We start from the raw sequence: 27,784 nt of genomic DNA on the forward strand, positions 1-27,784 counted from the left end.
TGGATCAATGGCTGCAATAATCTGCTGAGATGGGCAGAAAGGGAAGAGATTTTGGGCAGTCAGGGAGGTTAGAGAAAGGACTTTTGAGAATGAAACATCTAAGTTGAAGAGGGCAGAAAATTTGGAATTAGTCAGATAAAAATAAGGCATAGTTAATAGCCTGTGCAAAGGCCCAAAAGAGAAAAGCATGGTTATAAGAGCTAAGAGAAGTTCAACAAGGAGAAGCAGGGAAAAGTGGTATAAAATGAGATAAGACTGGTAGCTTGGAGGCAATCATGAACCTGCAACAAAGATTTGGAAAACTACAAAGGCTTTAATCAAGAAAGTGATAAACCATATGATTATAGATTCAAAAGCTACTCAAATAAACACTAACTATCCTGTGGCAATATGGCAAAGCTCCTATATAATTGTGTGACATTGTGAAAAGTATATGCAGTAAATGCTGTAAATCTCTGGTACAAGGCACAATTCTCCATGCTCAGGTTTTCTGTCTACCTGCAACCCAATAAAACATAGCAGGCAAGAAAAGGAAAAAAAAAAAAGAAAAGAAAAGAAAAGAAAAAGATGTCTTGCATGGCTGGGCTCCTCTAGTTGGGAATCATCAATTCAACTAGTTTAAGGATAAATCAGATTTTTTAGCTGTCATCAGAGCTGAGCATTGAATAAAAGAATGAAAACTGAATGGTTGATGTTTGACAATTGACCCAGATTAGCCTTCAAATGATGGGAGTCAGTGCGTTGACTAGATTGAATTCTGTGCCACACAAATACCAGCACTATAATTTTATACATATATACACATATATATTATATATGTATACACACACACATATGTGTGTGTGTGTGTGTGTGTGTGTGATTCATGGAAGAAAATGAGGAAAATGACACTTCAAGGAATATGTCATAAATTTTTATGTTTACATGCAAGGTGTGGTATAATTTTACATTTCTGGCTCCCAAACCCAATTTTTTTCAAGTGTTCAATTCTTCCCTGCCAGCATATTTTCTAAATCACTTCTGTCATATTATGGGTAGCGCTGTTTTTTGAAGATCTTGACCATTGAAGAGTATTCTTAGGTTACCATTACCTATAGTTGCCTCAAAGAAATAAAACCTTATATATTTGCAGTGGCCAGAAGTGTCTTGTTCTTCTCTAAAATTTCAAAAATGTGTGTCTTTCTAATCACAGTAATATTTTCACAAAATAAGCTAATCATTGCATTCATTTCATAAAATAAAAGCAGCCATTTCCAGCAGGTTATATATGTATAGCGCCCATACACTGTATATATGTAATGTGAGTATGTGAGATTTTACTCTTACTTTCCTAGAAATATAAGTCAAGAATCAATCTTGATGGGAAATATAGGGTACTTTGACATATTTCAGGGTATCTGCCAAGCCATCCTCCTCTCTGGGGAAATTCTTTTTTTCATATGAAATATGCAGGATTTACTCACCCTTGGACATGACTGATTTGATTAAGATGGCCTCTGAATAGGATTTTCTGAGACCTATTCCTCAAATTAGAAAAGATGAACTGAGACAATCATGTTTGTTCTTGAAAACATAAACTAAGAGATAGAAGAGGAACTTATCAATTGGTGATGGGTCCTGGAACTAGAAGGTCATATAGACTCAGGTCATACAGATTGATATGTAATATGAACATGCACAAGAAGGCAGAAAAGGGGAAGAGGCAGAAAGCGAGAAGAGTTCCCATGCTGGATGCTGGGTGGAGAGAGAGGCACATTCTTTCTTCCAGGTCGGCTTTGATTATTCAATGGTTTCTTTTCCCGTGCACCTTTCCAATAATCTCACCATCCCACCCCCCCACCCCCCAGGCAACTTTAATAAGACTCTGTTCCTCGAGTAGTAATATCTTTTATTACACCTTCAGTTAATTAGAAGAGATCAGTAGCACCAACACCAGGAGGAGTCATGTTTAAGTATTGTTTACTAGCCTTCAGACTACCCCTCCTAAACAAGAGAACAGAAGATGGCAGCATTGTGAGGAAGGGAAAGATGGCAGTCTAGGGAAAAAAGAAAGAGTGGATCATGCTGGGGGGAATTCAGGGCTTTCAGGAGGTGAACTAAGAGTGGTTATGGGATTAATAATAACGGTTCCTACAGGGAAAAAATAATTGATTCTGGCTTTTCAAATCAAAGATGTATTCTCTTCCAATCTTTATTTTCCACTAATATTTTGTGAAGATGTACATGTAAACAATAAGAGTAAAGGTTTTTGACTCAGTGTTGGTATGTAGCCTGTATTCCTTATATTTTTCATATTGTGTTCCTGGTAATCAAAACCTCTTTTATTAATAAAGTGATAAAGAGCATTGATTTTTGTCAACCAGATAATTTCCTATCTGTTATGGATAAGAGACATGCTATTGAAGTATTAGGACCCCAAATCATGACTTTGGCCCATGTACTGAGGCATGGTCAGCAAACTTTCTGGAGATGAATTTGCGTTTTAATGAAGAGTAGGAGTATAGCACATCATTAGCCATAAGTAACATGGATCCACTTTCTTTTTTTCAATTTCTGGTAGTTCACAATAAATTTGCCATGAGATGCAAATCTCAGGGGATATCTTGCAGGAGAACAGAGAAAATTTTATTAAACTACTATGGTGTATCAGCTATGGGATGGAGGATGACAGAAAATTAAGTAGTAAAGACAAGACGAGCAAATTAGAATACATGAAATTCAAAAGACAGTATATTAAATTAAGTAAAGGTAGAATGAAAGGATACAATGAGCTAGAAGACAGGTTAAAGCAGTGAGATCCTTGAAGTCAAAAACACATAGTTAAAATTGTATTCACTAGAAATATAATTTCTACTTGAACCAATGTACTTGAAAGGATTTGTGGCTATGGGTTAGGAGGACAGCCAGATGAGGTTCTATTAATATAAATCTTACCTAATCCAGTACTTGATTCAAGTTATGGGTTCAATAATCATATATAATGTAGCTATCAAATACAAGATCTTTTCAAATCCAATCTTTTTACTCATGGAAAGTAAAGAATGTGTGTACAAATACCTCCCCCCTACACACACACCCTAGATACTGTCTAAGCCTACACTGAAGCAGAATTTAGTAACAAATATTGTCAGTTGAAAGCCTTACAGAAATCACAGTTCTCAGGGGAATACTAGAATAGTATTGGACAGCTACCTTGAAACAAGACTAAGGTTACACATGTTTGTAACAGGCTTGTACAATTATTCTACAAAATCAGTGATTGATATGCCACTGTTCCCTATCTAAGACTTTCTCCCTTTCCTAATATCATTTATCTGAAGAACAGAAGTATTAGTCAGATAATCAGTTGTTCTTAGAGAACACAACATTAGAGCAAAGGGAAATGGGAAGACTTACAGGTTTATCCAGGCCACGGGGAGGTCCTCAGCAAAACTCTTATCTTATGTCCCTAATGTTTACGCCATTAAAATGTAGTACCCCACTCATCTGGACAGTGCTGTATAGATATTGCCAAGATTGAGACACATATTTATTGTTATTTATCATAAAAATTCTATGGAACTGCTTTATTCCCAAGCCTGGTTTTACAGGGTACAGTTGTAGAAATTCTGTATATCTTAATTAAGGTGATGGTTAAATGGGTATGTGTGTCAAACTAATCAAACTTTAAACTTACAAACTGTGTTTTTATTAAATGTAAATTATAGTCCAAAAAAAGGGAAATAGAAAAATAAATGGTAAGTGCATACAGATGCAGGAAAGAATTGGATGGGGTAAACAAAAGGTTGAAATTTAGAGTCAACAATGAGATATGGTCATAAAATTAAAAAAAAAAATAAAAATAAACCTTAAATATCTAACAGGCTTGAACCAAGATTGTTGCAACACCAGGAAGAATGGGCCTCTTGGGCTTGCTGATAACTCAGAATGTTATAGAAAATAGAGCATGGGTTTGGAGTAATACTGACCTAGGACTTAATCCAAGCATTGCCACTCAGCAGCTATGTGACCCCATGAAAGTCACTTAACCTTTTGAGATTCCATTTCATCATCTGTAAATGGGATAATAATCCCTACTTTGCTTTGTGGTTTTGAATAGTTGGCTCATATAGGAGTTTAATAAATAGCTGCTTCAACATTATCATCCATCATCTTAATGTCTTAATATTAATTTCTGTAAATTTAAAATATAGTTACATTAATATTTAAAAGAAATGCACCATTTCGTGCTTTTATGTCTGGCAATTTCAGGTTTCTTTAATCTTATCTTCTGTATAGTGGGTTTTTCTGTCAAAAATGGGTCAAAAAGAAGTAATACCTTTAAAAAGAGAGGCCAGTGGAACATTGTGATGGAAGCACGCAAGGGGACAGAGGAAGTGGAGTCTCAATTCCATGGTATTACAAAGCCCAGAGACTAGTTAAAAGGAAATAATAATTCCCAAGAAGGATCTCATGGTAGGTACAGAGATGGAAAGAAGTGGACTGATCAGAGAAATACTGAAGAGATATTGACTAAGTAGATAGACATTGATGAGTGGTGGTGGTTTGATGATGGAGTGGGTATGATTAAGAATAACTTATGGTTTTGACTTTTTCAGTTCAGTGACTGTCCTTGATAGAAGTACTTGGGGAACTTTGAAGAAGCCCAGTTTAAGGAGCAAAGGTAAAAGATTTGGATAAGACCTTTGTGTTACTTTGAAACAAGGAAATGGAAATGACATTAGGCAGTTGAAGAAAAGGTCTGAAACTGAGCAGAAGGATTTAGGCAGTCTTCTGTATGCTGGTAAATGTTTAACAACTGGCTCTTTAGGGAAACAAAGCCCTAATTTGTAGCCTTTGCCAATATTCATGGTTTAGATACTCCCACCACGACACCAGTTTCATGGTATAATACAACCAGCATAGCTTCAGAAGAGATGTGCACAGCTGGCTCTTGCAAGGGGTGCAAGCCAGCTCCATCTCATAATGGGTGATTCAAGAAGCAGGAAGTAATCAAAGGTGTAAGTATCCATGGAAAGTGGAATAAATTTCTCTGGAGGAGGGATGGTTTTTGCATCTCCTTTGCTTCTGTTTCACTTGTGTTTCCTTTTTTATTAACTCTTTCATGCAGGGCTGCTTAGTAGTTGCAGGAAGAATTGGCATCTGTTCCTTACATCATCTTGGAGCTTTCACTGTTGGCACCTATAACACCTGCTATGTCACAAGGTCATCTGAAGGTGAGAATAAATGAAGAATAGCTTCTCCTTATTAAAAAGGGGGTGAGGGGGGATGACAAGGGCAAGGGAAACTGCTTTTATGGCTCTATTATTCTAAAAGTAGTCTAAATTCTCAATGAACCTATTTCTACCTGTCTGATGTTAAACTACATCTGGCTATCTCCTTCAGCAAAGAGAACATTGTATGTTATCTGATTCCCAAATTTAAATCTTCTATAATTTTATCATGACTCTTTTGGTATTTGTGCATCTTTTCCTCCTCCATATGTGTTTAGGTCCCCAGAATTTTTTTTTAAAGACAAGGGGTATTTTTTAAAAGATTTTATTTATTTATTTGAGAAAAAGAGAGGGGGGGGAGCACAACTGGGGAGGAAGGGCAGAAGGAGAGGGAGAAGCAGGCTCCCCGCTGAGCAGGGAGCCCCATGCAGGGCTCAATCCCAGGACTCTGAGATCATGACCTGAGCTGAAGGCAGATGCTTAACTGACTGAGTTACCCAGGTTCCCCACCCCCAGAAATTTTTATGATAAATATTTGGGGTTTTCAATGACAAGGGAATAATTAATCATTTTTATTGATATAAGAATATGATTCTAGGGTATATTTTTGGATTATCTAAGCTAAAAATAGTATACATTCCTTTCTAAAGCTCATTTTTTAATGAGCTAATTATAAAATTATGACATGCTCTTGTTAAAGAATTTGGAAAATTCAGAAAAAAGAAGTAGCCATAATCCCATATAAAATATTACTAATAGTATTTCTTTTCAGATAGTCAACTAGTATACAGTTTATATTCATGATGGTATGTTTTGCCTATATACTAAATATTTGAGAGTATTTCTTTACATTTTGAAATTATGTTTGGTATTATACTATCAAGATCTTCCCCATGTCATTAAAACTCTGCAAAATGTAATCCTAATAGTAGAACAATATCCTCTGAGTATATCATATGTATTTAAATATTGTTTTAATTTTGGACAGTTCAGTGGTTTCCAGGTTTCCACTATTATAAATGGAATGGGAATGGATACCCCCTTCCATTAGTTTTTATGCTTATTACTTACTGCTTCCTTGGATAAAGTCCTAGAAATGCAATTACCGGGTTAAAGGGTAAAATCGCTGCAAGGAATTTTGGTACATAGTGTTCAATTGTGCTATCAAATGATTGTACCAATTTACAACCACATCAGTACTGTATGTGAGGAACTTTTTTCACTCCACCATTGCCAGCATTGAATATTATCTCTAAAAAAGGGAATATATACGTGTGTGTGTGTGTGTGTGTGTGTGTCTGTGTATATGTGTGTATATCCCATTTTGTAAGTAATAACTAGTATTTCATTCTTAGTTGCATTTATTTTTCTTTTAAGATAGGTTAATGTTTTTTATAGGAGAAATGTGTGTGTGTATGTGTGTGTGTGTGTGTGAATTTCTCTTCAGATCCCTTGCTCATTTTTCTATTGATGTTTAGCATTTTACTTTACCCAAGGAATTTGATGCAATTTAGAGGTAAATGAAATAATAAACTTTATTTGAGCTTCTGGAAATATAATTTCTAAATAGAGCATTAGCAGTTACCATAAAAGGGAAAATAAAGCTAAACTATGAAAATGATGTTTACAAATCATAATTACACAAAGCAAAAAGAAACATTATCCCTTACAGCTATTAGAACCCTATGAGAAAGGCACATTTGTTACCACTTTGGGCATATACTGAAGGTGTTTTCTTCTGTCGATGGATGCAGTTGGATTTTAGAGTGAAGGCAAGATTCAGAAGGGTTCCCAGGTCCCTTTCCATCACTGCTGAACAGAATTGCAGTGGAATCCTCGCAAACAATTGCTGTGAGTTTTAGATATGATTTTCTAATTCCTCCTTGGCCCCCAAACATGCTACTTCCTCAGTCTTGTCACCACATGGGATCATGTTGCCAATAATGTCTTTGGGATAAATTTGAATTCATCAGACTTGAGTTTAATTACATTATGTAAACTAGAAAATGTCCCCAGTAGGCTTGGAGGGAATAGCTTCTGTATGCAATTGCAACGTCCTGTTTTGTTTAAAATATTTGCATTTTGATAAATCCACTCTGACTCCAAACCCTTTTTTGATCTTTGTCAGGAACTCATTTCATCACATCGGTCCAAATTTACTTTTTTTCTTTAATAAACATTTGCAAAATTTTGCATAAGTTCTTTCCTTCTGGTCCACATCCTCTCCAAATGCCTCTCTTTTTACCCTGGTTGGGGCAGAACAGTGAGAAGAGATAGACAAAAGAATCGTTTTCATGAGTTATCTCAGCACCAGAGAAGTTGACAAATATTGATCAGCTTCTGAATAGAGAGTATTCTTAGTGCATAGGGAAGAAAGGTTTTCAAAGTAATCAAACAGAGAAAGAGGGATAATTTGAAACACTACATGGACTCCATGCATGGACTCCACATATGATGTTCATGAACTTGCTCATAGGGATCCCTCATTGTAGATTGAATCATTGGCTCTAAATTGTCATCTGTCCCCATATCCATGTCTTTTACCATGTAACTATGTAGTTCCTGCCTCTAATGGGCATATTATATTTCAACCTCCTCCTTACAGTGGGCTTCGCTTTTGTAACCAATTTTAATTAATAGAATGAGGTGTGCCATATTTGAACTTAGCCTCTGATATCACTATAAGAAGAACCTACCCTGGCAAGCTTGCTGGTCCAGGGAGAATGAGGGACATGTGGAACAGAGACAACCCACCTAGCTTCAAACCTGCAAGTGAGAAACGGAACTGCTCAGAAATCACAGCCTGAAGCAAACATATTCCGCTGAGCCAAGCCTAGATTAACTAAACCCCAGCTGATATACAGCATATGTCAAAAAATGAAGATAATAAGCAATTGCTGTTTTGAGTCAATGAGTCCCGGGATGGTTTGTTAAACAGCGATCACAAACTAAAACAATACTTTTAGAAGTTTTAGCAACTTACAACTTAAACACTCGATGCAAAAATTAAAAAGTTTAAAAACTCCTCAGTTGGGGAGAAAGCCAATCGGCACCCTTCATTTAGGAACGGTGATGTCCAACTTCCTCAGATTCTTGTTTATAGCTCCTGAGATGTATCTCCCACTAGAAGAATTTCTATTTGTTGGCTTTTAAGGAAACATCTCTCACTACAAATACATATACCTTTATTCCCCCCTCAAAACACCTAGTCATTGCTCTTCAAAGCTGCTCCCAACTACTTCACTCTTTTCCTACGCACAGAGATGCAAAGAGCCTGAGTGAAAGGTGGTGATGGTTGAGTTCAGAAATAAAGCAAGCCTTCCCATTTCCTATTCATCTCACAGGGAAAATCTAAACATTGAAGCACTCTGTAGTCAATCAAGCAAGCTCTCACTGCCAGCTCTTGAAAGATGCAGAGAAACAATCCTGATTCAGGGTATGGCTCATGAAAAACAAAATCTGCAATCACAGAAAAAAAAATATATATATGTACACCTGCCTTAAATGAAGCCGAGAAATCACATCCCATATTTTGTATCATTTCTTATTTCTCACAATAGAAAAGAGGGTCATATTTACTTGTTTTATAATTTAATTAAAATAAATTGAAAAAGCCAAATCCAAACCCTCCAATGGTCATGTTGTGACTCAGTTTTACCAAAATCAATAAGCCACGTGTAGCTTAGTGCTTTACAAACAGTCAGCAAACTCAAGGAAAAATGTCATGATGAAAAGGCTATTTTAATAAGACAAAATCACCATCTGGCACATAGTCTGGAACATTACTATATGTGGACCAGATCCTATTAATACCCTTGCTTTTCTAAGGACAACAAACTAGCCTGTTTTGTTAGGCAGAACTACGTCTTCCCTGTGGAGAACCAGGTTGGAAAAGGAGGTATTCTTTTAGCAACCCTCAGTAAGTGGTGATTTGGTGGCTGATGTTGACAGAGGCATACCCACTTTTAGCCTGGAGTAGAAAAAAAATCAGCCAGTCATGACTGGAACCAGCCTAGGCCGGAGCTGCCTAGGAATTAGCCACGTGCATACATTTGACACCAATGACAAAACAAAGAGCATCGGTGTCATTAAGCACTGCTGGGTGTTTCAGGACAGAAACATTCCAAATGCTCTATATTCTGTGCAACAAAATTGAGCAGATTATGCAAGTCAAATCAATTTCTATCTCAGTGATCATAAGTCTCAAAGGTTTGTATTTGGAAACATGTCTAAATAGACCATGTTGGAGAAATAGATTTACTTTTCTTTGCTTTTTTAAAAAATGTGTGGAAAAAACATTAAAAAGGGTTGACTATTGCCTTTTTATAAATTGTATGGCCTGAAGCATAAGCTATAGTTTACTATGAGTATAATAAAAAAGGCAATTGAGGTATCTATTGTAATTAGAGATTTTATACAATAGCTATTGCTCTGAATATTAGAAACAAAAGTTGTTTTTCTGACTTTAATTTCTACTTCGGAGAAAAAGAAAGGTGTGGGGAGTTAACACTGACTACCTTCTGAAAGACACTCACTTTACATATGTAAGTTTATTTAACATAGTACAGTAAAAATAAATCCATGACCAAAGAATCGGTAGGATGTGAAGCACATACCCACTTAGAACTGCAAGCTCTCAGATATCTAGACATGTCTGTAGTAGTTTCTGAGCATGGCCTTACATTGATCAGGTTTTATATTATGTTGAAAAGGATCTACCAACTCAATCATTCAAAATAACTTTTTTATTCTTTTTTCATCCTCGCTATATATTTCCTTAGACTTAGTTCAGAAATTAAATTTACATTTTTAAAAAAGAGACTCAGAAGACTCTACACATAACTTCCAGGCATTGTCTTAAGAGGTTGCCTTTTCATGAAGAAAAGAGAAAGATGGGTTTATGTATTATGTTACGTGAAAGTGACTTTCAGCATTTACCTAGTATATTAGTGAATAGCACACATGAACACAGAAACACACACAGCCATCTATACAGGAAATAAACACTTCTGGAGAACCAACAATAGTAATAACCACAAACACATAACACTTACCATGTATGTGCCAGGCACTGTTATAAATATGTTATTTCTATTAACTATTTTAATCTTCCTAACAATCCTATGAGACAAGTTTCACACGTTTCAGAAGAAAGGAACAGCTTAATAGAGTGCTCATGGCCAAGTGAATACTAGATGTAGGCCACGCTGTCTTTGCAACTTCTACCAGGGGAGTCATGTCACAGTTTACAGAGTTTTTCTGTCATTTCCCTCTCTTCCTCACCTACTTTAGTTTCTACTGTTCAGCCTATGTATTCTTCCATTTCGATGTTTTCCAAATATGGATATAATATACATTTGTGTTATTTACTGAAAAACATGAATATGTTCTCTTTCTGGATTTGTATTTACTTTTTCTTTCTTTTTTTTTAAGTTTTGATTTTAACGATTTATTTATCCATTTGTCAGAGAGAGAAAGAGAGAGGGGGAACAAAACAGGGGGAGTGGCAGGCAGAGGGAGAAGCAGGCTCCCCGCTGAGCAGGGAGCCCGATGCGGGGCTTGATCTCAGGACCCCGGGATCATGACCTGAGCTGAAGGCAGATGCCCAACCGACTGAGCCACCCAGCGTCCCTACTTTTTCTTTCTCTTAGAATAGTTAAGATATATTAGGAACCAATACTAGTTAATACATAAAAGTGCTACTAAGGCACACACAGTATCTTTCAATTGGAATAAGTCCACAGGTGGTGTATTAGGGTCCCTAACAACATTCTAGTGGGGTAACCCATAGGACCTTTAAGGGGTTACTGCATTGTCCTCAAATTAACCCTTTTTTCTTCAATGTTCACCTGAGGGAGCATTTTCTGGAACCTCCTCCATCAGGTGACCAGTAACAGTATTCAGGTATTAACAACACAACAACAACAAAACCGAAGACTTCCTGTGAGGTCCATCTAGCATGACGGGTGGTTGTTTGTTTCCAAAGCTGTCATGGCAAGTACTTAAGACATGAGGATTTGAAGCAATCAGTTTTAGATCCACCGTATTTGAGAAATTTTGAGGCAGTGGTTTTAATGGGTTCCCCCAAATTGGGATGGAGCATCTAGGAGATTATAACAGAGAGGTAACCCAGAAGAGAGTTAAGGTCAGCTATATCAATCTTTAAAAAAATAGAAAAAAAAAGGTACAATATAAATATGAAGTCTAGGATTAGGGGAACTATTACTTTCTTTGAAAGGCAGACACAGAAGAAGGAAAGAGTGGACTTCAGGAAGAAAGAAAATAAAACAACTGAACCTTTTCAGAAAAAAAATATTGTCAGAAAGAATGGGAGGTACAAATCTAAAGTTCTCTTGCCTACGTAGAATGGGCAGTCTCTCTACATCTAAAATGGAGACCCGTGCACAAAATGTGCCAAAAATTCCTGAGTTATTTCAACACCCTCTACACTTTATCTGGAAGCAAATCATGTACAGCAAACTTTAAATATATTGAAAGCTGTTCCAAGGCGTGTCCAATTCTTGAGGGTCCATGCAATATATAATATTTTGATAAAACAAATATTTCTTTATTTGAATATCAGTTCATTTATGAGTCATTTGGGGCAAGTGTTCCATGAGTCTCATCTCTAATAATACCTCATATAAATTCAGGCCAGAGAATGACTAAAGATTCCTTATTGTTCTTGACTATATAAGCCAGACACCTTGAGCAAACCCTTAAGTCTTATTATTATTATGACTCCTAAACTCATAATATCAAAGGTTATAAATATCTACCCAGCATGGGTTTTAGAGGCTCAGCCCTTCACCAGACAGAGAAAAGTTCTTATAAGTAGACCTCTAGCCCACAGGTCAAGATGAATCCAATAACTGACGTCCCAGCAATGGCATTTGACCCAGACAAAAGATATTGCAATAAAGTGAAAGCTGAAAGGACTAAATGGGGATGGAGCAACTAGCAACTTCCATCACTCCTCAAACTGATGAAAATTGCCTCTATCAATAAAATAGGCACTTCACTTTCATGGTTTTCTCTGTCTCCATCCAGGGGGAAGATTCACCTGTACATTTTCCCCAAACTTTCTGCTCCTTCTCTTTGATGATGAGGGACATTTCATGACTTGGATCAAAAACTGAAGCTCTTTTATCATCTAATGCACTGTTAGCATAATTCATTCAGAGAAGACACTGCCTTGCTTTTTGTGGAGGTCAATAGCTTTTCCTATAAGAGCTGTGCATACATGCCTATCAGAGTTCAGTATCCTGGGCAATGCTTATTGGTACCTACCACATGGAGGGCACAATGTGGACACCTATCTCAATGAGATATCAACATAAAATCTCTAACCTTGGAAATGAGAGGAATGATCTGTCATCTGGAGGGAATTTAGGGATCAGAGAATTTAGATGTCTCTTTTTTAAGTGAGGAAACTGAGGCTTGGAGATATTGAGGTTTGTTCAAGTCACCATTTGACTCAAAAGACAAATGAGCCTCTAACTCAGGACCTTTTCATCTAGATTCTGACCATTTTCATTTTTATACATATGGGTAGATCACCAACTTATTTTGTGTTTCCTTTTCCAGCCTCTCTTTACCTTTAAGTCTCTCCAGATTTGCTATCTGTGTGACTGCAAGCAGGATACTTAAACTCTCTGAAATTATTTCCTTATGAGTAAAAACATGTATCATAATATACATGATTAATATTACTCTATTATTCCTAGGATTGTTCAGAGAATTAAATTAGACAACACTTTTAGAAAACACGGTCTATTACTTGTATAGTAACTATTTGATAAAAGTAGGTTTCCGACCATTACTCTTTGGATGAGGGTGATAAAATGCAGGTTATGGTATATTTGAACAGAAGATGTGAGGGAAAGCAGAACAGGAACTTGATTTAACCTGGTCACTTCATATGCTGGATAATTAAGCTTACCTACCTGAAAATTCATTATGCAATTATAATTGCATTCAGACTTAGAGAAACATGACTTAGTTAAAATATCTATACCTCAACTGCATATCCTACTCAGCCCTGATCCTAGCTCTGATGCTTTGCTTGATTTACATGATTAGTAACTGATCACTATTCTTTCTGATCTTTGGCTCAATATTTCAAGATCATCATAGGAGGAGAATACCATAGTCCTTTGATAAATTATATTTAGTAATGTTCATGTATTGTGATATTCTGGTTATATATGCATGGATATCTGAAACAGCCCGACAAATGAAAGATCTGGATAGGTAGCAAACAAACCATTAACTCAGACAAAGTTGCATGGGTACAGTTTCATGTGATCAAGGCTTCCATCAAGTGATATTCAAAATTAAACTCTTTCAGAGAGTGTCAAACATTCCATGAGAACAGTGGAGAAGAACCTGAGAAGAGACCTTCCCTGAAAATCTTCCAAGTAATCTGGAAGAGAAAGGAAAGAGCATCTTTTCTAAGGAAGGCACATAGATGTTGCTACACATCACCATTTGGAAGAAAGCTTTTCAGAGAGTACTGTGTGTGTGGACATAAAGCATGAATTGAAAAAGTCATCCTCAAATATCTCAGATGCTCCAGCAGCACGGTTTGATGTGTAAGCCCTGAGCTTTTGGAAAGTCCAGCTGTTTCATTTCGCTCTGAACCAGTAGTTTCTCCACCCTTTGCTCACACATCGTCAGGCTTCTCACCTGGCTTTTCTGAATGCCAAAGGGGCACCATTACAGAAACACAAAGGTACCAGCTAAATGATGCTATTCACCAACATTGGTAAAATAAAATAAAATAAAATAAAATAAAATAAAATAAAATAAAATAAAATAAAATAAAATAGCAGCACTGGAAAAAGCTAGCTGATCTCTTCCCTTACTATTTATTTGAATAAGAAAACATTCAAAAGCTTACAGTATAGCTGCAGAGAGTTAAGCTTTTCCTAAAATATCTTGATCGACACCCACTTCCTATGACAAGACTAAAAATATAGCATGTAAGCAAGTCTTCCAGAAAGAAAGTTGGGGCATTGATTTTTTTTTCTTCCCATTCCTCTTTTTCTATCAGACTTCATATACCACAGTGAGGCGTTATCAGCATTGCCAGACTAATTCAGCAGGTGGTCGGGTTCTCTCATACACGTGCTTATCAGTCTCCTGTAAGAACTCTGTCATTTAGTGCACCATGGGTATTAAAACTGAGTTACTGGGAGCAAATTCTGCCAAGAATAAAACTTTAAAAATCAGCCTATAGAGAAGAAGAATGTTATTATGTCTTTAAAATCCATATATCTAAAAGGAAATTATAAGCAGCCATAGGTTGGGTTTTCTTAAAAATGTAAATGTGCCTTCTGAACCAACTCACAGTGTGGGCTACTTATTTACTTACCTAAAGATCTATCTTTTGGTGTTACGTTTCAAAATACCAGCAGGATCATGTTAGCCATTTTGTTGGCACCTGGAGTTTCTAAGGTGATGTCAACTCTATTCTACATGGTTTAAATATGGTTATTTAACATATAGATTTCAGATAAATTGAAGCTATAAAGAAGTTTCAAATAGTTTACTTTTAAGTTTCGTGTAAATGTACACACATGTATGTATGTATAGAGATAAAGAACCAGGAAATGGACCAGGGTGGTGGAGAACGAGTTCTCACCTCATGCACAAAATTGAAGAGGGCCCCAAACATCTCAGTAACCACCAAGATAGAAGGTATTTGAACACATTTTTTAAGAGAAGTCAAAATTAATGCAAAAAAAAAGCCTCCATGAAGAAAATATAAAAATTTTAAATAAAGATTTAAGCAGGCTTCCTCATTTCTCCACTTGCCTTAGGCCTCAATAGGACTCCACATGGCACTGTTACTGATTATCATTTTTATTTAAAACTTGCATATTTTGCTCATCATAGATTCTTTTGCATTTTAATTTCGAAAAATATTGCACTAAGATATTATTTATCTCGATAACGGAGTTCTTTGGTAACCCCTTACATTCTGTGACTGAGGCCAGTGCCTCATGCACCTCACCCTACTCTGCCCTGGAAGGAGTGCACATGCCGGCTGCTGCTACGCATGTCCCTTGTGGCATCACCACTGCCCCCATACCCAAGCCCGGGAGAGTGGCGTCATGGAAAATGAGGGTCAGAGCAATTTAATGCCTTGCCCAAATCACCGAACTATTTGAGAGGGCAGCTAGCATGTGAACCCTGGTGTGGGTCACACCTGAGCCCCACATTTAACCACTCGGCTACACAGTCTCTCCCTTGAGTCAGGATTATCACAACGTAATAACAAGTTCAATTCATCAAACACCTAGTGAGTACCTACCCTTAACTCTATGGCGCTTTGCTGGAGATTTAAAGACAAACATGACACATGTTTCAGCATAGTCACGGCCTGCTGAAGTACACATAAACCTCTTTGACTGACTATTAAATGTGACAATTGCCGTTTCCCCCTGCCTAGCCTCCACTCACATAAAGCAAAGTGAATGATCCTTCATCTCCATGGAAGCTTAACCTTGATGTAAGGAAGGGATGAAGAAAGGCACAAAGCACAGAGCATGCAGTCTATCCCAAGTGCTGGTACTATAGGATATTTGTACATGTGACTTCATTTCACCTTCATAAAATCCTTGTGGATATTGATGCCTTTATTATTCTAGATTCATAATCTGTCCAAACTTACAAACATACGTGATAGAAATGGGACTCAAACTCCACTCTTTCTGACTTTCCTTTTCCAGAATTCTTAACGGGGAACTTTATAAGCTGCCCTGAATGCCAAGTGTGGTCCTACTGACTGTGCCAGGAAGGACAGGGCACTGTGTCCCAAGCACGGTGTACCTCTTCATGGCCCGACCAGAAAGGTTTCTGAAAATCTCAGTCTAAGAAAGGCAAGAACGGTTAGAGAGTACTGTCCTTCTCTAAGGAAGTCAGGGTTTTTTAATCTTCATTGTTTGCTTTGACATATTTCAGATTTTGAACATATACAATTCACAGCAAATGGGATATAGAGCCTCCAGCAAGAATTATTCAAAAGGCTTTAATCAGAAATTTTGTTCTCATTCCCACTGCCCTGAAACCACAAATCCCGTCTTCACCAGTACATTATCTCTGAATCAATCTATGCAGGGCCATCAGCGAGAAAAACAACTTTCGAATACCTCCCATTGTGCAAAAACTATGATCTGAAACAGTACAACATCAGTACTGACAGAATAATAAGGCCATTTATACTTTTCTATTTGGTAACTCGTAAAACCAAGTTGCATCTAAGTAATTTTTTCAGCATTAAGCTTTGCCATATCTGTGGACATATGCTAATGAATGAAATGAAATTATTTTTTGTATAAATGAACCTTATCTTCTAAACCAGAAACAAATTCCCAAGCTAAATCTCCAAATATATTTTCCTAAGCCCATATGAAGTAGTTCATTATGTTATTTTAGGAATTATGCTACCAAAAATAAAAGAAGAATAAAAGAAAAAGAAAAATTTACATTTATTTAAACCTAATAATAAAACATAGTGGATTGAACACATGTGTTTATCTTCATTCCTGCCTGAAATCACACACACTTAAATGACTGCAAGGCATAAGAAAAGCATTAATCCATAAAGGCAAAGAAATAAGACAGAAAATGCCAATATATAAGTGATATCAACTCATTTTGGAAGATAGAAAATGGAGGAAAAATACATGATCTAGCAAAGCAGTGAAGGTGAAACTAAGTATCCAGAGGAGATACTGAGGAGAGATCAGCTTGTTGAACTTCCAGAACCTTGAAATTCTCAGGAATTGGAGGAGTGAGTTACATCCAAAGGCGTGGGTACAATCAGACAGCATTCCTCCTCAACCTTTTGTGGAAGAAAGGAGACTTCAGAGACTCACTAAAGGGGGACGTAGGTGGCGAGAAGCTAAAATAAAAACAGAAGTACTTAGTGAAAATGAAAACTAAATGGGAATAGGTACCACTTCCCCATCTCCCCCCAAGCCCTCTGCCTCTGCTCATTATCCAGACACTAATATCCAGCACACTGCCAACCACACACATTCTGTCCTGCAGGACATTAGAAGCTCCTTCATCAGAGAAACAGAATGATCCCAGAAAAGTGACATTCAGATGCTGACATTTTGGAAGCTGCCAAGAAAAAGCCAGCCAATCACCCTACAGGGAAGGTTACCAGCCCACAAACTCTGCCATCAACTTTTTAACACCTCATTTTTAAATATGAATGAACAGAAAGATCACATATTTTGAGAAAGCCTCCATCATGAAAAGCAGAGACCAAGATAACTAAGGATAAAATTCAAAGAAAGAGTGACAATGCCAGTTGCAGAAGAGATATCTCTTTTTAAAAGAACAACAGTTAATAACCTCAGAGAAGTAGGAGTTAATATTGGACCCATTAAAAAAAAAAGGAGGGTTCCATGAAAAGGAGCAATCAGATAAGAAGAGCTCTAGGAAATTAAAATCATGATAGGAATAATCAAATATTCAACAGAAGCATTAGAAGGTAAAGTTAAAGATATCTTCTAAAGAGTCGAAATAAAAAGACAATTAGCTGGAAAGGGAGAGAGAAATGATAACAAAATTAGAGAACTGATCTACACAAGGTGATATCTGCTAACAGGAGATCCACAAATAAAATTAAGGACAGCAAATTAGCAAAAAAAAAATTACCTACATGGAAGGACACGTGTCAAGATACATAGGGATCAAGTAAAATAAATTAAAAAGAGGAAAAGAGATACTCATGAGAGCATATCATGTAAGCATGAGGCTAGAATAAAAGTATTTTTGATCCACTAAGTTTTCCAATGAATAACCCTTCTCTACTCTTTCCACTACAGGAGGCACTTCATTCTAAGGAGTCAGTAATCACACTAGAGGAAACACAGAATCCAGGAAACTGGAATCAGTGATGCAACACACCTGCTAGAACTTTGGAAATTTCCAAGGTGATGGCCGATGGGATGTTTTGACCAAATAGCCACACAGGGGACCTAGAGCACTGCCAGTCTAAATTAGGGCAGGAATGGGGCACCTGGGTGGCTCAGTGGGTTAAGCGGCTCCCTTCAGCTCAGGTCATGATCCCAAGGTCCTGGGATCGAAACCTGCATCAGGCTCTCTGCTCGGTGGAGAGTCTGCTTCTCCCTCTCCCTCTGCCTGCCTCTCTGCCTACTTGTGTTCTCTCTCTATCTCTCTGTCAAATAAATAAATAAATAAATCTTTAAAAATAAATAAATAATAAATTAGGGGAGGAAGTCTGAGGTTATCAAGAAAGAGAAATGTAAAAAAAAAATGGATGAGATAGAGTTTCTGACAGACTATCCCATGTGTTATTGAAGGTATGGAGAAAAGTATCCCTAATGCTCTGAGCAAGGGAAAAAAATTAAAACAATGTTTAACTCCTAGAAAAACAAAAGGAAATTGTACAATAAAGTAAAAGTAATTATAGTCCATTACTTGGGTTCATCATGAACAGTATGTACACAGGCATAATAAAGAAAACACAAAATACTGATTTAATTAAATCCATAATATAATTATCTTTAGAGTATGGGGGAGGGTGTGTGTGCCACACACATTCCAACTTAAGAATTCATGACACACTGTCTAAAATTATAAATCAACCAAGAGCAATAAACTCCTATGTTAGTGGGAAAAAAAAGAGTAAAATCCAGAAGAATTATGTAGGAGAATTGAAAGTGGTAGATTCTGGTGAGCAGGACACGGGAATGGGGAGAATCAGGGCAGAATGTCAGTCTTGTTGCTCAAAATCTTAAAGCACTGCTTGACTTTCAAACTATGGGCATGTGTTCATTTGTTAAAAATATAAATTAATTTAAAAAGATGCTTTTTAGCTGCATTACTGCAAATAAATCTCCCTGAAAAATAAAGGTAGACATCACTGATTTACATGGTGAGAAAGCAGCCTTATTTGTCTACCTTTCGAAAATTCTGGATTTGCGTGTTTATGTTAAAAAAAAGGAATAAGGCAAAACAGGAAGTCAAATTAAATACTAAACAAAGATCCAAAACGCTTAAAGTATTCAGCAGGATTATTGCATTTTTATTGCATTTATCACATATACTGTATCAGAGTTTTGGATGTAATTAATGAATATCCGATGACCTTCATGTATAGGACTTCTTGGCTTCTTTTAATTTGTCAGTGTTGTCAGAGTATGGCAAGCGGGTAGGTTAAAGGGACTCAAAGTTCGACAACAGGAAATTGATTAAGTAGAGTCAGATCTTAAAATGAAACATTTTAAAGCTGTTACTAGACTGTCATTGATCTAGATCAAAAAGATCTTCAGTAAAGATTAAGTAAAAGGATCAAGATGTAGAGAAGAGCATGAATTCTGATTCTTTTTGTGTTCACATACACACACAAACACACACACAAACATAAACACCCAGTATTTCTGCCGATGGATATACAGACTGATTTAAGGAGGACACTTATTATATTCCTAACTGCTTTGCCCTCTCTGGAAGAAATCACAGGAGAAGATTCATATTTCATTCAGAACTCTTTAATACTCTGACTTTGTAACCTTATTCATATATGGTTTATTTTCCATAAGAATGTGGTTAATAAGGACAAATAAAATGCCAATTTTTATCATGCTACCATTAAAATGAATAATTTTGAAGAAGAATGGAAAGACTGATCAAGTTACAAAGGGGAAAAGGAATTATGATCATATGTGTGTAAAACAAACACAGTTATCTTTTGGTTATGAGATTTGGAATGATTGCTGTTTCTTTTTTGCAGTTTTTTTTTTTTTGAAGTTTAAAGATTTTCTACAGTTTTTTTTAATTATTTTAAAAATGAAAAAATATTAAAAAGAAAAAAAGAAAGAGGAGGAAATGCTATTCCTTTATCAATTCTCTAGAGCAGAGAAGATGGGCAGTCAGAATGTAGCTTTTCTGGAAGGGGAGAATGAGCATCTGGGTATTACATTTGCAGATGGACTTCATACAAAGCATATGGTAGATTTTTTCAAGGAAAATTGTTGCTGTAGAGGCACGAGTTGCTATTTAAACCTTGGCAGACTAGGTCTTTTTTATGCTTGACTTTTCTCTCTCCAATATGTGATTTAGGCATCTGCTCAGATTTTCTTAAGGAGTTCCCCATTATCAAAATTAGGTTTTTTTTTTTTTCTTTGTAAAGATTGTAGGTTACAGAATGTGAACTTTTGCTAGCTTGGACGGGTAAGGGTGTGGAGATCATTTTTTAACTTGTCCTTTAGGCCTACTTATTTTTTCTTTCTGTGTCCTAAGTTGCCAGATATGTTAAAATGAGGGCTAAGGAAAACAAAACAAAACAAAACACTATAAACTAATATGAAGATATTCACAGAACCAGGGGCACATGAGCCAAGCGGGCAAAGGACCATTTTAGAATAACAAGGAACTTCATTCTCAATTTACCAGAGGTTACAGTTCTAAAAATCACAAGTACATTTCATGGAAAGTAAATGCCTTTATAAAGGTCAGTGCAGAATTTATCAGCTTTATTGCATGTTTTCTGTCCTTTTCTTAGGCATGTAAAAGGAACACAATAGAAAGGTGTTTTTTTTTTTTTATTGTCTTTTCTGCAACATGACGAGGTAGAGCAATTCCTTTGCTTCCAACTCAGCAAGTTGTTTTGATTTCATGTAGGTCCATTTTTAACAATAAACAAACATTCCTGCAGTGACTCAAACTAAGAAACAGACATGAAGTGTACAGAGTTATAGGACACAGACAGGAGAGAATGGCAAACATTTACCCAAGAGAAATGGACAAATGTGGGAGGTACTGCAGAAATGTCTTCACTACAGATCATTGGCCATTTAAATTTAAGGTTTTCAGCTGAAAGTTTTAAGAGAAACTCCCTTTCCCAAAGAAGAAATCTGGCTCCTTTGACTTCCCATCCTGCTTTGGGGACAAAATCCGGAACTCTGCCAGGGCTTACTAGTACTGGTAAATATCCCCCCAAGGGATATTTTACAAAACATTAGCAACTCTAATGGTTTTCATTATTTAATGATTTCTAACATTATGCATCGGAATGAAAACTAAAGCAAAGTTGCGAAAGTTTATGTATTAATTCATTTTTTAATTTAAATGACTTTAACCATTTTCATATTCTCTTCGTCCTTTTCTGCCAAAGATCTTTGATAATCAAAAGACAAGGGCTCAAAATTCTAAGCTTCTCTCAACTGTAAGTTGTATTGTTTCAAGCAATTAGTTTCTCTGGGCCTTGTATTTTCCTATCTGTAAAATGAAGTGATGTCTCTCCTGACTTTAATATTCAATGACTATTCAAGATGTGCTTTTCTCTGTCTGTAGAGCACTTTGCACCCTCCATTAAAAGACATGGGATTTATAAAGTCATGGCAACCACTCCCTGCCTCTAGGTCAATAAATGTTCGTCTAGAGAAGGGGTTGGCATATTTCAGCCCTCCAGTCAAATCTAGCCAGCCACCGTTTCTGTAAATAACATTTTATCCGAACACAGCCACACCTATCTGTTTGCTTGTTATCTGTGGCTGCTTTCAGGCCACAATGAGTTGAGGACTTGCACCAGACACCGTCCGGCTAAAATATTCACTAACTGGCCCTTCACGGAAAGAGTCTGCTGATACCTGGTCTAGAAAATCTCTAATTGCTAAGGGCATTCTGTGAGGTAGGGGATCTGAGAAAGGTACAGGTGTCCAGGTGAGGAATGAAGAAGTGCACACACAGCCAAAGGCAAGTTCCCCAGCAAAGCCCAATAGGCAGATTCCTTAGATTAAGAGACAAGCTTTCATCAGGAACCTGCAGCTATTTGACTTCAAATACTTGTTTCCATCATCTTAAAAAAAAATGCTCTAAATTTCCCTTGTTTTGTACATTTTAATCAATATCTGACTTTTTGGTTGGTCACCAACATTTTTGAGGATAGGGTTAAAGTTATGGATCCTCCCAAGGAAAAGGAGTTTGCATAATTCAAACAACTTTTTTTTTTTTAAAGATTTTATTTATTTATTTGAGAGAGAGAGAATGAGAGACAGAGAGCACGAGTGGGAAGAGGGTCAGAGGGAGAAGCAGACTCCCTGCTGAGCAGGGAGCCCGATGTGGGACTCGATCCTGGGACTCCAGGATCATGACCTGAGCCAAAGGCAGTCGCTTAACCAACTGAGCCACCCAGGAGCCCTATTTTTTATTTTTTTTTAAGACTTTATTTATTTATTTATTTGTCAGAGAGACAGAGAGAGAGAGAGAGCACAAGCAGGGGGAGCAGCAGGCTGAGGGAGAAGCAGGGTCCCCGCTGAGCAAGGAACTGGATGCAGGACTCGATCCCAGGACCCTGGGATCATGACCTGAGTGGAAGGCAGATGCTTAACTGACTAAGCCACCCAGGTGTCCCTCAAACAAGGTTTTATTCTCGATGTTCTTTCCTGGGTGGTGGTTGGTTCACAAGAGCCTAAGACTTTACAACAGATAGGCACCATAGTTTTGCAACAAGATAATTTGTACAATATGCTCACCATAAGATTTCTATACTGGGTTGAATACCAGTGTGACCTAGCAGAAAGAATATCAGATGAGAAGCCAGAAGAGCCAGTTTATGCATTGCCTCTGCTACTACCCAGACAGATCAGGCCACTGAAGTGCTGCATACTTTTGGTTCCTGATTTATTAAACAGTGAAATTAATAAATGTCCTGTCTACTCCACAGGCTATAATAGACATGAAATGAGGTCATGTGTACGAGGATTTTGTAAAGCACACAGCTCTTCCCACTGGAGTGGCGAGGGATTTTTGACAACCCATTTCACAGGAGGTAACAAAGAACGTTAGCTACTCTGTATTCAAAATGTGATCCGCAGGTCAGCAGTGTAGATAACCCCAGGCAGTTTGTTAGAAATGCAGATTACTGGGTCCCTCTACAGCCTCCCCTGAATGAATCAGAATCTGCATTTTAACAAGATCACCAGGTGATTTGTGTGCCTCTTAAAGCTTGAGGAACACTGCCATGGAAAAATCTCTCTACAGAGTACAAATAACTTCATAAGGCTCATTTCCTTTAGATAAGGAAACTGAGGCCTACAGAAATCACAGCACATGCTGAGGTTTTTGCACAAGCCAAGTTGCAAAGTGATAGGAGCACAACAGATATTTGATTTTAGAAATATTCTCAAAATAATTTTGTGTCCACAGTGCTCACTGCCTGGTGAAAGATAGGTATATCATTACATAAACACAACATGCTGTAGGAAGCAACCAAACTGCGTGACCAGGCTGCTGAAATCCAAAAAGAGTTTCCATCTATTATTATGAGGTCATGGAACCAGTGTCAGGGCAGATGGCAAATTTCTAGATCTTCGTTTAATCTACGAAATATGGGAAGTGGCATGTCTATTCCCCTGCAATATCTCATTGGGATGGAATAAAATCAGTCATGAAAATTATATAGACTTTATTGGCTATTCTCCCTATCACTGAGCCATTAGTCTTAGAAAATAACGAGATCAAGCACATCACATGGAAGAAGATGTGGAGAGAGGAACAAAGAATAACAGGATATTTTTACAAGCACACACATACAAAACAACAGAAACTGCTACCAATAGAATAACCAAGAAAAAACAATAGCAAGAGTATAGATGAGGAGTAATGTTTTTTTGACTTACAGAGGAAGGCCCCCTATCTCCATTTTCCCATTCTCTGCCACCAGGAGCAACTTGCCAGGTCAGGGAAGGAGGAGCATGGGCATGAGAAATAAGTTAGAAGAAATGGAAAGTTTTAAACCAGCGCTAAAACTGGGAAGAGAAGTGCAGTTTAGACCACTGGGAACTCCTGCTCTAACGAGGCCACTAACCCCCAAGGCCTCTCTCCCTTCGTGAGAGCTAGAGATGCCAGACTGCCCCTCAGAGGAGAGAAAGCAGAGTGGATGGAGAGCTTTTCGCTCAGGCTTAAAGAAAAGACAGACTCTAGGTTGTCTAGTTCAGACCCTCCCACCCCCTACTGAGAGAGAACAGGGATTCAGAATGGAAGACATACCCAGGGGTATAATTGCACAGTCCTTAGAAACTGGGTTAACACATTTCGTTATCTTTTATCTCTCAGACCCCTGAGCATGGTGGATTAGAATGGAAGGGAAAATAATCCAAGTTTAATGATCACATTTAAAAAAGTGATAACCTTTGGGACACCTGGCTGGCTCAGTTGGTTAAGCATCTGCTTTCGGCTCAGGTCACGATCCCAGGGTCCTGGGATTGAGCCCCGCATCGGGCTCCCTGCTCAGCTGGGGAGGCTGCTTCTCCCCCTGCTTGTGCTCCCTCTCTCTCACTCTCTCTCTCTGCCAACTAAATAAAAAAAAAAATCTTAAAAAAATATATGTGTGTATATATATATATGATAACCTTTGAAGCTGCTACTGCTGCTCACTCTGGAGTATCTTAAAAGGGCAAAGAGTTTGACATCCTAGAAGCCTGGATTTGAACCCAGTTCTGCCACTTACCATTACTGTGTGATCTAATCTACCACAGTCATCCTCTCTGAGTTTCCTCTGAAGACTATGAATTATTGTCACATGTCACATAATATGATAATTAAGTGAAATAACAAATCATTAGTGCCCATGACATATTCATTCCTTCCTCTTCTGTTTTTTACTAAGGCTCAGTTTGTTAGTCCATACTCTCTGGGTCAGTATCCGTCCTGTGTTGAGTATTGTATCCAACATTTTATGTATGATCCTAACTTAAAAAAAGGGGGGGGCACCTGGGTGACTCAGTCGTTAAGCGTCTGCCTTCGGCTCAGGTCATGATCCTGGGGTCCTGGGATCGAGCCCCGCATCGTGCTCCCTGCTCGGTGGGAAGCCTGCTTCTCCTTCTCCCTCTGCCCCTCCCCCTGCTTGTGCTTTCCTGCTCTCTCTCTGTCAAATAAATAAATAAAATCTTTAAAAAAGGAAAAAGTGTAAAAAAAAATAAAGAATCTAATGCTTAAGTTTAAGTGTTCCAGCCCTGGTTGTCCTCGGCTCACCCTTCAGGTTTAGTTCTCTAACAACAGTATCAGCCTGCTCTCAGATCACCCAGTGTGAATGGAAAAGCCATCAAAATCTTTCATGTAATTATGTACACAGTTGCTGTAGGCCTCAGGGGCCCCATTGGCCCTCTAATAACTGAGGAGCCTGGAAAGTCTGTGCCTCCCCAGATTACAGCAGTGGCAGGCTATGGACTCATCCTGGTACCAGATGGTTTTATTAGTGGCCACTTCCAGACACTTGGCTGAGGATGGAGCACATGGCCTTTAGCGTCTGTTCCACTTTGGGGGAGTAGGAGCTGTGTGCACGAGGAAAGCTCGGTCTTAAAATAATTGACAGTGAGCAAGATAATGCCCTCTTGATGTCACCCAGGGGAAAAAATAAGCTGAAAGAAATTAGGGGAAAATTTTTCTTTTGGTTCCTGAAACAGGAAAGATAAGTCAAAATAATTGTGTTATTTCCATGGAAGAGGAAGATCGGAGTGTCTCCTGGTGGGGGTGAAATAAAGCTCGGAACAAGATGTCTACAGGTGCCTGACACTCAATGAATATACGAGAAGAAATTCTGACTCTTCTACCACGTCCTCAAATTATAAACACTCATATATGGTGAAGGGACAACTATCAAACAGCATGCAGGAGAAAGCCATTCTCCATCCTCAATGGCAAACAGAAAATATTCTTTTTAAAAAAGAATATAGGGCGCCTGGGTGGCTCAGTTGTTTAAGCGACTGCCTTCAGCTCAGGTCATGATCCTGGAGTCCCGGGATCGAGTCCCACATCGGGCTCCCTGCTCAGGCGGGAGTCGGCTTCTCCCTCTGACCCTCCTCCCTCTTGTGCTCTCTGTCTCTCATTCCTTCTCTCTCAAATAAATAAATAAAATCTTAAAAAAAAAAAAACGAATATAAACACTAATATTTAAGACCTAGGATGCAGAAGCTACAAAGACAAGCAAACATATTTAAGACATAACTTTGAAAGATCTAGGGGTCACATATAAGTAGATTTAGGGCAGTAACAATAGTAGCAAAGCCCAGGTGGCACTCAGTTTATTTTCCCACTTGGCATCTGGATGTAAATACTGTGACCAATTGTGGGGTGGTCTGTGTTTTAATCAAGTTCTGGTAGATTCCCCTAGTCCTTTAGAGCTTTTAACACTGAGTTAGAGTGTATTAGAGAACTTCACTGCAGTGAAATCTCTCTATCCATCTTAGTTTTCTATTGCTGTGCGACAAATTACTAGAAACTAAGCAGCTTAAAACAACACAAATGCATTATTTCACAGTAACGTGGGGAAGATGCCAGGCACAGCCTAGCTGGTTCCTTTGCTCATGGCCTCACTAGGCTGCAATCAAGACATTGCCTAGGCCTGCTATCTACTCTGAGGCTCCAGGTCCACGGGTGGTTTCTGTAGGTCTGTAGAACTGAGGTCCTCATTTTCTTGCTAGTGTTAGATGAGAGACCACTCTCAGCTCCTCAAGGCCATCCTCAGGTCCTTACCACATGGCCCCTCCTCTTAACACATGGTAGCATACTTCTTCCAGGCTCATAGGAGAGCATCAGCTTCAGCAACTTGTCTTTTTGAATGGCTCGCCTAATTAGGTCAGGCCCACCCAGGATAATCTCCTTTATGACTAACTCAAAATCAACTAATTAGACTTTCATTACATCTGTAAAATTCCTCACCTTTGCCACATAATGTAACCTAATCATAGGTGTGGCATTTCCTCATATTCACAGTTTCTGCTACCACTTAAGGGGAGGGGATCATACATAGTATGCACCCAAGGAGGTGGGAATCTTGGGAGCTATTTTTGAATTCTGTGTGATACACTTTTTTTTTTATTATTGAGGTAATAGTTACAGAACATAAAATCAACCATGTTAAAGTGTACAATTCAGGGGAATTTCGTACATTTATAATGTTGTGCAATGATCACCTCTGTCTGTTCCAAAATATTTTCATCACGCCAAAGGGAAACCCCATACCCGTTAAGCAGCACTCGCCATTACCCTCTCCATGGCGTCTAGAAACCACTAATTTGCTTTCTGTCTCCACGGATTTAGTTATTCTGGATATTTTGTATAAATGGAATCACATGGTATGTGACCCTTTGTGCCTGGCTTCTAACAGTTGATGGACATTTGCATTGTTTCCACTTTTTGGTGATTGGGAATAGTGCTACAGTGAACATTCCTGTACAAGTTTTTAAAATATCTATTATCAGTTCTTTTTGAGTATATACCTAGGAGTGGAATTTGTGGATCATACAGTAATTAGTAAACTATTGTCCACAGTGGCTACATCATTTTACACTTCTCCCAGCAATACGTGAATGTTCTAATTTCTCTACATATTCAGCAACACTTATTATTTCAGGTGTTGTTGTTGTAATTATAGCCATTCCAGTGGGTGTGAAGTGAAATCTCACTGTGGTTCTGATCTGCATTTCCCTAATGACTAACAAAGCTGGCATATTTTCATGTGCTTTTGGCCATTTTTATATCTCCTTTAGAGAAATGTCTAAAGAACAAGTCCAGTGGCCATT

At 37.9% G+C, this 27,784-nt stretch overlaps 1 protein-coding gene and 1 long non-coding RNA gene across 3 annotated transcripts in view; one reads left to right on the forward strand and one right to left on the reverse strand.

Moving 5' to 3' along the window:
* ZNF385D (zinc finger protein 385D) overlaps positions 1-27,784 on the reverse strand; it is an 867,637-nt gene that overhangs the window by 297,590 nt on the left and 542,263 nt on the right. The window lies entirely within an intron of this gene.
* Positions 1-27,784, forward strand: part of LOC112822980 (uncharacterized) — a 36,434-nt gene that overhangs the window by 3,305 nt on the left and 5,345 nt on the right. Inside the window, exons 2-4 of one of the 2 annotated variants that reach the window (XR_003207902.2) lie at positions 4,599-4,663; positions 5,111-5,216; positions 12,264-13,007. This is a non-coding gene — a long non-coding RNA (uncharacterized lncRNA). Of the gene's footprint in view, positions 1-4,598; positions 4,664-5,110; positions 5,217-12,263; positions 13,008-27,784 lie in introns of those variants that run through there. The other variant, XR_012380780.1, reaches the window with a different exon arrangement.

Source organism: Callorhinus ursinus, unplaced genomic scaffold (genome assembly GCF_003265705.2).
Source record: "Callorhinus ursinus isolate GAN/ISIS: 27379988/994484 unplaced genomic scaffold, GSC_fseal_2.0 scaffold1, whole genome shotgun sequence".
Classification (NCBI taxonomy): Eukaryota; Metazoa; Chordata; class Mammalia; order Carnivora; family Otariidae; genus Callorhinus; species Callorhinus ursinus.